The 11939-nt window shown below is 41.3% G+C and overlaps 1 pseudogene; it reads right to left on the reverse strand.

Annotated features, from left to right (window-relative positions):
• Positions 1 to 9543: 9543 nt before the first annotated feature.
• Positions 9544 to 11609, reverse strand: LOC123942164 (annotated as a pseudogene).
• Between the last annotated feature and the right edge of the window lie 330 nt (positions 11610 to 11939).

An 11939-nucleotide genomic window follows, 5' to 3' on the forward strand; every position in this document is an offset into this window, starting at 1 on the left:
CACCCAGGTGCCCCTGGACCATGATCTTCTTTAACACACAGAGCCCTCAGGGCATCCTCAATAACTTAAACTTCCATGTGAGCATCCTGTCAAATAACCTAGTACTTAGTTCTTTGATCACCTCATCTCCAATTCCCTATCCATCCCACTCTACTTAGCTATCCAAATGACCATGGCCATATAGAAGCAAGAATGACATAAGTATTCAAAACAATTGATGGACAGTGATATGGAGCCATCTGAGATTAAAGAATGTGAATTTTTAGTGACAAGATCTTGGATTTTTCTTCTTTTTCCTTTTTTTGTATCTTCAGCAGTATTTAACAAAAAGTAGTAGAGATAAGGTTTTGCTCTACAGGAGTGGAAGGAAGCCAAGCATACTAAATAATTCCAGATACAACTGATGATCTGGAAGCCCATGAGAAGGGAATTAAGAGAGCTCAATAAGTACTTAATAGACTGAGAGAAAATAGAAGGGTCAGTGGGCTGGACATCTCTCTGAGATCAACGGCTCTCTGATAGTCTTGGGTATGAGAGGACAGTAATGACAAAAGTGTGGTCAGAATGGACAACTGAAATTCAGTATTTCTGAGATGGAGCATACCATGATTATAAAGAATTCTAGGAGGTAGCTTGAGAAGAGCTCGAATAGAAATGGAGGTGACATGGGGGTGACAGTCCTACTCAGGGTGGAGCCATCTCTTCCAGTGATGGATGCATACAGAGTTATGATTGGTTGCTCACTGCCAGGACTTCCCTGAGACTTGTAGAGAAGAAGGTGTGCAGTTTGGGGGTGAAAGGTCTCCGTCCCAAGAAAACTAGGAACTAATCTGGAAGCTAATCCCTCTTCATATTTTAAGAGACGAAGTCTTTAAAAGTGCTATTGAATTGGTTGCTCTGTTCTTTACAACTCTTGAAAATTTTATATAACTTCAATTTAACATTTCATTATAGAAATTTCAGAGCCACTTAAAAGTTGTTTCTTGTAATATAATTTTTGTCTCTTTTGAGAGATTTACTTCTAGAGGGCACAAAGTTTTATTTTTATCCCCAGAGTTGATCTTCTTGTTTCTCTGGTATCTTCCAAAACTATAAGCTTGAAGAAGGATATGGAATACTGACACAAGGAACCCAGTGATTTCTGGTGATTCCAATTTTATGTTTTTATGATTTCTGCACATACATTTTTTTAATAATTGTTGGAGTTGAATATAACCTCTAGGGGACTACTGGTTTAACTGAATTTTCTGGGTAAGCTTCACTTTATCCTGAAATTTAGGGAAGTGGATGGGTTAACTTGGAGGCCTTTGCTCTCCTTGTACCTTTGCCAACCCACTGACAACACTTTATTTGGGTTTGCCATCTCCAAGAAGGCATGACCGACAATATCCACCTAATGTTGATTGTTCCTTTACCCTGATGACATTTGTCCTTGTGTACCATGTCCTATTAAGGATGTGAAGGGAAAGAGAGCCTTCCAAGATGTTCATAAAAGAGTGGTTCTTAAAATGTGGTCTTTGGGTTTTGACATCATCTACGAAAGCACATGGGTTCCATCCTCACCTATTGAATCAGGATCTCTGGGGTTGGAGCCTAGGACTCTATTTTAATAACAGGCAATCTGGATGACTTTTTTTTTCACCAATAATCTTTATTTATTCATTGTCTTTTGCCAGGGAAAGAAAAAAATCATTTGTGTTACAAAATAATAGCAAACAGGAAAGGAAGTATTTGGAATAGTAAAATCAACCATTAAATAAACACTCTCCAGTGATGGGATCACCAAAACCCATGGGGCCTCAGTCTTCTATAGTTCAGTAATGAGAGAAAGGGATTGGGGAAAGAACAGAGAGGCACAGCAGAGAAAGATAATTATATGGTTTCACTTGTATGTGGAACATAAGGAATAACATAGAGGACATTAGGAGAAGGAAGGGAAAATGAAGGGGGGGAATCAGAAGGGGAAATGAACTATGAGAGATTATGGACTCTGGGAAACAAACTGAGAGTTTCAGAGGGGAGGAAGAGTGGGGGTATGGGTGAGCCCAGTGATGGGTATTTGACTAACTAACATAACAAAATAAAATAAAGAAAAAAAAAAAAAAGAACAGAGAGGCACGCTCTCTCCCACCTTTCCTCTCTCCCTCCCTCCCCATAAATTCAAGGTTTCAAACAAAGCTTTGGTTTCCAGCAGTAACATGAAGTTATATTTTTTTGTCTCCTATTAAACAATCTTTTGGCCACATTGGCATGTTTCTTGTACCTGCATAATAGTTCCTGAACAACTTGGATATACAAGTTCCTTGGTCTTCTGACTCTACTTTCTACGTGGAAGACCGTCTCATTGCTTCTCTCTACTCAAGGATTAGAGATTAAAGGAGGATCAATCCATCCAAATACAGCAGCATAAGTGTTTGACATTAACCACACCAAGGGATGGTCTTGACTCAGGTGGGTAGGAATAAGGGATAGAGTATTTCTAGCTTCTTCAAGATTTTTACACAAATCGTTTAAGAGCCATGAAGACATCCCACAAATTAAATGATTATGGCAATGGGTATGTGGGCTTTTCTCAGGAAGGGAGAGAAAGGAGTAGGGTAGGAGTCAAGTTTTTAGGCTCAAAGTCCTGGTTAAGAAGAGGAAATAGGGGAAGAGGAACACAAAGAAAATATGGCTCAGGACCTCCACTTCAAGAAGAGGAGACCCTAAGTTTATGTTTTAGATCCTTTTGCCTGGTGTTGAAAACTTTTGCCAAAGATGCTTGAGGTATTTTGCTCTCACTACAAAAAGTTGTTCAACAGTAAACCTCCAAAGGACCATGAAGAAAGACAAACACACTGTATTTACACAAAGCAGGCCAACTCGCAATTACAAATCAGTAACTTGTGAAGTCCTACAAAGCCCAGACAAATACAATGATGACGCGGGCAGCAGCTGGGCAAAACAAGGACCCGGGATCAGACATAGGTCAGCCGATGCGTTCTATTGCGTTTGCCCCACTTTGACCTGGTGAATCAGCTTTGGAGTGGTCTCACAGTGTGCAAATGAAACCCCCTTTTCTCCTTTAGCTACCACGACACTATTAATCACTGCTGCAGGACAGGACCCTGGCTCTGGGCCCCAAAAGGAGACATGACTAATGGTTTCTCTGGAAGCTATAGAAGAAGAGCCCAGAAATTTTGAAGGTTAAGGATTCTAGTCCTTCCTTCATATATTCATCCCTGGGCAATCCAAGATGGGTGCAGAAGTCCTCTTCTTAAGACCTATCTTTACCAACTCGCATTTTACATAATGACGAACATCTATACCCTGTTGTGCTAGGGAGGCCTGACTCAATCCCGTGGAGGATACATCCAGTATGTAATGCCAGGGCCATGCCCTGGGATTAGAGGTTTGGGATAGGAAATATTTATCATAGATTAGGCAACCCTCACTTAATCTTGGCTTCCTCCAGATGCCTTTCAGCTGGCCAAGCCTCTCCTAAACTCTCTGTACCACCCTTTCCTGTTCGGACCAATTTCCAATCTTGCAGTAAAAGGAAATCAAGCCATAGGACAAACCAGTTAAAACCTAGGCTCCTATGAAACATTTTAGGTTGTGGGGGGCTGTTTCAAGCAGACACAGCGGCAGAAGAGCCAGTTGTAATTGGCAAAAGTGAGACAGCTCGATAAGCTACACACTCCAAATAATTCTTCTCTGTGATGGTAACACAACAGAAAGTATTCCTGCTCTACAGACCCAGAGCTGTTGCCCACTTACCCCTGGGCTTGCTCAGCTACCCAGGAACACAGTGTGGGAATGAGGGCATTAGATTAACATGCACAAAGATACAAACCCAGAATATTTATATTAAGAAAAAAAAAAGTGCTATATGCCATTTGGACACAGCTGGTGTAGTTGGCATTGACCCAAGGTATCATCCAAGGGAACAAATAAATAAATTTGTGTTGGCCCAGAATGGGCTATTATGGGTAAGAGGCAGCAGGGGGGAGCAGGTCTGTAGCTGGTCCCCCAACAGCTCCTTTTGCCTATCATTACAACCTATTTCTTGGGAAAATTTTTGGCACCCTTTCCCAGGAGTGGATTAGGAGGAGATAAGACATGGGGGTGCCTGGGTGGCTCAGTGGGTTAAGCTTCTGCCTTCGGCTCAGGTCATGATCCCAGGGTCTTGGGATTGAGCCCGACATTGGGCTCTCTGCTCCACAGGGACCCTCTCTCTCTGTCTGCCTCTCTCCCTACTTGTGATCTCTGTCTGTCAAATAAATAAATAATCTTTAAAAAAAAAAACGAGGAGATAAGAAATGAAAAAACCCTGCTTTATACCTGAGAGTTTCCCTACAACAGAATGTAGGGGCATGTGGCTGGACCCATTAATCTGGTCTCATGCTTAATCATCCCATTCTGGCATGAGAAATATTATTACATATTTTTCTTTAGAAAGAAAACAACTTCCTTATCCAAGTCACTTCAAAAATCTTGAGATTCTGGGGTGTTGACTCCATTAAAACACTCAGGCTCTAGAGGTATTTCCCCCAAAGCCCTCCTGTGCATCTGCACAGAGCATGATTAGAGTTCCTTTGCCTCAGCCTCCCGCCCCCCAAAAGGAAGAAGCAGCGATTGATGTGGACTTGGCCTGAAAAGCTGGGAGTGCAAGCTACCTACCCTATCCCCACCTTCTCCAGTATGGTGGTTGGGGACTGCTTCTAGAAATTTCCTGATGACAAAAGGACAGCTCCCACCCACTATGGCTCAGTTCTGGCCTTCTGGGAGCAGGGTCTGCCTGTGGATCTCTTTTCCTCCTAAGAGTAGGCTGGCTTTGCCTGAGGGTAGGGGTCTTATGGACCCTTCAGTGGACACCAGACCATCATGGGGTTGGAACACTCAGACAGAAGGGGCACTTCTGAGTGGGATGGCAGCCTGCATCCCTTGGCCTGATAGTCTAGCCCTCCATAGTCATAGCACTGACTTCCTTTGGTAACCCTTCAGCATATGCCTCTTTTTGGTGCTCTCTTGCTCTCAACACAGAATACCCCATCAGAGCCGTGACCTGAAGAGATTCTGAGCCCACAGGGACTTCTTAAAGGCTAACTCCACTGCCATCCCCTCCTTCAGACTCTGGAAGCCCTCCCTGAACAGTTGACTCACGGGCATAAAGACATCCACTTAAGGGTCTTGTGCGAACCCCACCTGAGGGTCATGGCAAGGAAGCCAACCCCAGGCCCACATGACCACTTGCAAATGCTGGCAGTGTCTACAACTGTGACTCCTTGGCACCAGGCCCACGTCCTCCAGCACTTTCCTTGGTGCTGCCCCCTGCACACTGCTGGCCGGACAGAGCCCATGGTAGGAGGCTGAGCCCGGGGTCCCAGTGCCCTTGATTGGGTAGCCGCTGGCCCTCAAGAAGTCCACAGGCAAAGGGGTGGCAGGAAAAGTGGCTGTTGCAGCTTCTCTAGCACCCCAACGGATGTTGATGACACCAACATTTGAAAACTGTGAGTCGAGAAAGAGAGTGAGGAGCACGTTGACAGACTTGTAAGGATGTGGGAGAATTGGCTTGTGAATAGACCAGTGGACTCCAGACCATGAAAGGGACTCGGTGAGGAAGGTGGAGGAGGGGCGGGATTTGAGATTGGATTGAGTGATGGGCAGGACATCAGATGGGCAGCATCTGCGTTCTGAGGTGGCTCTGGGAGGTAGACTTGGGCTGAAGTGCATGAGAAGAATCTTAGTAACCATGATTAGAGGCGACGTGTCTGAAAGAATTCAAAGGACAATAACATGGCACTCAGCTGTGAAAAACATACTTTATTCAAGATCCAGTCATAATTGTAGATCTACTTAAGTCCACTTGGGTCTAATCGCAGTAGCACCAAATTGAAGTCACTGCTTTTACTACCTGAAGGAAAACACGCGATTTAACTTCTCAGGGTTTTATTTTTCAGGTGTGTCTAATATGAAAACTATGTATTTTTCTTAATACTTGGAATGGGCAGTATTTCTTTTCATTTTTAATTTTGAGCCCCCTTGGTCTAAATCCTTTAGGACTAGTTAGTTAACACATGTTTGGGTCAAAGTGTTTGGGCACGATACAACTAGAACCAGGACCGGGATTTCTCATTCTTCAACTATTTATTTTTTATTTTTTAGGGTTTTTTTTTTCTTTTAGGTTTGAATTTTTTGCATCTATATTCTTTTTTTTAATTTTATTTTTTTCAGTGTTCCAAAATTAATTGTTCATGCACCACACCCAATGCTCCATGCAATACATGCCATTATTTTGAAAGTGAGATGATGCAATACAAACAGGGAGAATATCTTTGCATAATTTCAAGTTATTTTGGTCTGTGCCTCTCTCTCTGTGGGTCAGCTTAGAGAGAGACAAGTTGGGATAGAAGAAAACAATGAGAGCAAAATGAGTTTTACATTTTCTGTAGTTGACTGCTTTGTTCTACTACTTGACAATACCAGGCGATCAACAATTTGTTAAGTTTTTTCATAATATAAGTACTTATCAGAAGTATTTTGTTTTTCATCACTAAGACCATTCAATCCCATTTGTTTAGTGAAATCTCAAAAACATGCATAAGACAGAAATCATTGAGATTTCAACTATTTGTTTTTAGCCATAAGTGGTTCCCATCAGCACTCTTACTATCTACAGCACTCACTGCATATTTAACTGTGCACTATTAATTCTTTATGCTCACTGAGGCAGGCATCTGTCTTAAAACTCCTTTGTATTCCATCAGATTTTATAGTATCTAGTAGATCCTCAGTACATCTAAATTGATTTATACAACAATGAAAGATCAGGTGGGTTCAAGTTCATTGATAATCCTGATTGGAAAATTTGAGATCTGTTCATTGCTCATGGCTGGGTTCATGAACATTCTATAAATGACATATCTGGTGGATAATGTGAGAAAATTCTAGCAAAAAAAAAGTTATTTCTGAAAAGTGGGCAGTTGTTTGTACAATGAGAAATTTACAAAAAATGGTGATATCTTTCAAAGCTTATCTTTGTAAGATCTTCACCAGCAAACATTTTTCCAAAGTCAGAGAAAATAAATACATGTTAAATCATTTTTGGAACCAAAAATAGTGTTTAACTACAATCTTTATTGCAATTTGCCTAAGTATACACTCTCCAGAGAACTTGGGTTATCAATTTCCTCTTACTGCTGAAGATAAACAGTTGTTACCTCTGTTGTTGACCACAACTTATACATATAGCACGTCTGTCAGTAACAGTGTATTCACCTTCTGTGTGCCTCCTCCTAGAGTGTACTCATGGTTTTCTTTGCTTTGTTTCTGGCTGTAAATATTTCTATTCTGGTCTGTTATATCAAAGTTTGGGGTTGTCTTGAAATATTAAGAAACAGGGCTCTTAGTTTGCTCAATTGGTTAAGTGTGTGTATGCCTTCCACTCAGGTCACGAGCCTGGGGTCCTGGGATCAAGCCCCCAGTCAGGCTCCCCTCTCAGCAGGGACTCTGTCTGCTGCTCCCCCTGTTTGTGCTCTCTCTCTCTGTCAAATAATTAAATAAAATCTTTTTAAAAAGAAAATATTAAGAAATAAATGAAAGCCATATGGCAAAGATTATTTTAAAGAAATAATCACTGCTTTTTGAGTGATAAACAGCTATTCCGTCTTCATTGAGGACAAAGCAGTGGTCAACGTGCTGAAATCGCTGGAGAGTGCACTCGGAATAGACACAGGAAGGGTGTCTCTGCAGTGAGTGTTGATGGGCCCTTAACTAAGCAATGTGGGTGGTAGGTTGGCTTCAGAATTAATTTTGCTTTTAAATTTAATTCCATTAGAGTTAACATACAGTGTTATATTAGTTTCGGGTGTACAGTATAGTGATCCAACAGTTCCATATATTACTCAGTGCTCATCATGATATGTGTCCTCTTAATCCCCTTCACGTGCGTTACTCATCCCCCCACCCACCTCTCCATTGGTAACCACCTGTTTGTTCTCTATAGGTAAGGATCTGTTGTTATGTTTTGTTTTGTTTTTGTTTTTGTTTTTTTGGTTGGTCTCTCTCTTTCCTTCATTCATTGTTTTGTTTCTTAAATTCTACATGTGAGTGAAATCACATGGTATTTGTCTTCCCTTGACAGGCTTATTTCTCATAGCATAATACTCTCTAGATCCGTTCATGTTGTTGCAAATTTATGTCCAAATAATATTCCATTTTATATTACACACACACACACACACACACACACACACACACACAACACCTCTTCTTCATGCCTCCATCTGTCTGTGGACATTTAGACTGTTTCTATAGTTTGGCTATGTTGTGATAAACATAGCGGTGTATATATCCCTTCTAATTAATGTTTTTGTATTCTTTGGCTAAATACCCAGTAATGTGATTACTGTTACTACTATTATAGGGTAGTTCTATATTTAAATTTTTTAGGAATCTCCACATTGCCTTCCGCAGTGGCTGCGCCAGTTTGCATTCCCACTCACAATGCATGAGGATTCCATTTTCTCCACATTCTTGCCAACACCTGTTGTTTCTTGAGTTTTTTGATTTTAGCCATTTTGAAAGTTGTGAGGTAACATCTCATTGTGGTTTTGATTTGCATTTCCCTGATCGGGGTGATGTTGAGTATCTTCTCATGTGTCTTGGCCTTTTGTTTGTTTTTTTTTTAATATTTTATTTATTTGACAGAGAGAAATCACAAGTAGGCAGAGAGGCAGGCAGAGAGAGAGGAGGAAGCAGGCTCCCCGCTGAGCAGAGAGCCCTATGCGGGGCTCGATCCCAGGACCCTGGGACCATGACCCGAGCCGAAGGCAGAGTCTTTAACCCACTGAGCCACCCAGACGCCCCTGTCTTGGCCTTTTGTATGTGTTCTTTGGAGAAACGTCTGTTCATGATTTCTGCCCATTTTTAAATGGATTTTTTTTTTTTTGGTTTGTTTTGTTGTATGAGTTCTTTATGGTCTCAGGATAATTTTTTATTAGTGAGTCTTAACTGCCTACATAATAATATCTGAATTATCATAAGGAAATGTATACTTCCTATGTTTTGGAAATACAATTTTCTCATCATAAAGTCCTTTTAAAGGCCTCAGTTCTTCCCAGAGCTGATGATAATCAATGGACATTGAATAGATTTCGCTGAAGTCTGAGTGCTACTATGGAAAGATCTTCAAGATCTTGAAGATTTTGATTCAAGATTCAAGATTCAAGACCTTGAAGATCTTTCTGTTCAGTTCCATAACACTGCAATAAAGCTGATACTACAATAAAGTGAATCAAATGAATTTCTTGGTTTCCCAGTATATACAAAAGTTATGTTTAGGGATGCCTGGAGGGCTCAGTGGGTTAGATGTCTGACTCTTGATCTCAACTCAGGTTTTGATCTTGCGGTAGTGAATTTGGGCCCCACATTGGACTCCTCTCTGGTTGTGGAGCCTATTTAAAAAAAAGTTGTGTTTAAATTGTACTGTAATATATTAAGTATGCATTAGTATTATGTTTAAAAATGTATCTATTTTAATAAAAATATTGTTTAAAAGTGCTAATCGTCATCTGAGAGTTCAGTGAGTCATAATCTTTTTGTGGGTAGAGGGTCTTGCCTTGATGGCTGCTGACTGATCAGGGTGGTGGTTGCTGAAGCCTGGGATTGCTGTGGAAATTTCTTAAAATAAGACAATAAAGTTTGCTGCATGGGTTGATTCTTCCTTTCACAAATGATTTCTCTGTAGCATGCAATGCTGTTCAACAGCATTTTACCCATGGTAGACTCTCTTTCAAATTTGGAGCCGATACTCCCAAACCCTGCTGCTGCTTTATCAACTAAGTTGATGTCATATTCTAAATCCCATTGTCACTTCTACAACCTTCACAGTATCTTCATCAGGAGTAGACTACATCTCAAGAAGCCACTTTCTTTGCTCATCCATAGGAAGCAGCTCCTCATCTGTTCAAGTTTTCTCATGTGATTTGGCAATTCAGTCACATCTTTGGGCTCCACTTCTAGTTCTAGTTTTGTTGCTGTTCCTGCCACATCTGAGGTTGCTTCCTCCACTAAAGTTCTGAAACCCTCAGTCATCCATGAGGGTGGAATCAGCCTCTACCAAACTCCTGTTCATGTTGATGTTGTGACCTCTTCCCATGAATTACAAATGTCCTTAATGGCATGGTGAAGTCTTTCTAGAATAATGGCATGCTGAATTCTTTCTAGAACTGTGAATTCTTTTCAGAAGGTTTTCAATGTACTCTGCCCAGATTCATCAGAGGATTGACTATCTATTGCAACTAGACACTTATGAACTTTATTTCTCCCTTTATTTTTTTTTTAGATTTTGTTTATTTATTCGACAGAGAGAGACACAGCGAGAGAGGGAACATAAGCAGGGGGAGAGGGAGAGGAAGAAGCAGGCTTCCTGCCGATCAGGAAGCCCAATGTGGGGCTTGACCCCAGGACCCCAGAGTCATGACCTGAGCTGAATGCAGGTGCCCAAACACTAAGCCACCCAGGTACCCCTGAAATTTACTTCTTAAATTAGTAAGACTTGAAAACTGAACCTACTCCTTGATCTGTGGGCTGTGGAATGGATATTGTGGTATCAGTCATGAAAACATTATGAATTTTGTTTTACATCTCCATTAGAACTCTTGGGTGAACAAATGCATTGAGAACAGTAATATTTTGAAAGGACTTTTTTTTTTACCCCCTAAACTATTGCTTCCAGCAGAAGGATCAAAATATTCAGTAAACCATGTGGTAAAGAGGTGTGCTATCATCCAGGCTTTTCTTTCCATTTACAAAGCATAGGCAGAGTAGATTTCTTCCTAAGGGCTCTGGGATTTCAGAGTAGAAATACTCTGAAAGTACTTTTAGAAAGTACTTTTAGTTAGAAGTACTCACAGAGTAAATGAGCACTGGCTTCAACTTACAGTCATCAGCTGTAGGAGCCCCTAATGAGAGGGTCAGCCTGTTTTTGGAAGCTTTGAAGCCAGGCACTGTCTTCTCCTTTCTAGCTATGGAAGTTCTAACTGAAATTTTCTTCCAATATAAGGCTATTTCGTCCACACTGGAAATCTGTGATTGAGTGTAGCCACCTTCATTCACTACCTCCGCTAGATCTTCAGGATGACTTCCTGCCATTTCTTTATCAGCACCTGCTGCTTCACTTTGCACATTCATGTCATGGAGATGACTTCCTTATATCTCAGGAACCAACCCCTGCTAGCTTCCAACTTGCCCTATGCAGATTCCATACCTCTCTCAACCTTTATAGAACTGAATAAAGTTAGGGCCAAGTTCTAGGTTAGGCTTTGTTGTAAGGGAATGCTGTTGCTGGTTCGCTCTATCCAGACCATTCAAACTTTCTCCATCTCAGCAATAAGGCTGTTTCAGTTTCTTTTCATTCATGTAGTCATTGGAGGTGCACTTGTGATTTCCTTCAAGAACTTTCCCTTTGCATTCACAACTCAGCACAGGGCTTCATGCAAGAGGCCTGACTTTCAGCTTGTCTTGTCTTTCCATACAGATTCCTCACTAAGCTTCATCGTTTCTAGCTTCTGATTTAAATTGAGAGGTTAGCAACTCTTCCTTTCACCTGGACACTCAGAGGCCATTGCAGGGTTATTAATTGGCCTCACTCTAATATTGTTATGTCTCAGGGGACAGGGTGACCTGAGGAGCCGGTGAGAGAGGGACAGGGAACAGATGGTTGGTGAAGCAGTCATAACACACACAGCGTTTATTAAGTTCGCTCTCGTCTATGAGTGCCGTTTGTGGCAGCCAGGAAGGATGATACTAGTAACAGCGAAGATCACAGACGACCATAGCACATATAATAATGGTGAAAAGTTTGAAACATTTCAAGAATTACCAAAATGTGACAGAGACCTGAAGTGAGAAAAAGCTGCTGGAGAAATGGCACTGACAGACTTGCTCGATGCAGG

The sequence above is a fragment of the Meles meles genome, chromosome 5, assembly GCF_922984935.1.
Source record: "Meles meles chromosome 5, mMelMel3.1 paternal haplotype, whole genome shotgun sequence".
NCBI classification, from domain to species: domain Eukaryota; kingdom Metazoa; phylum Chordata; class Mammalia; order Carnivora; family Mustelidae; genus Meles; species Meles meles.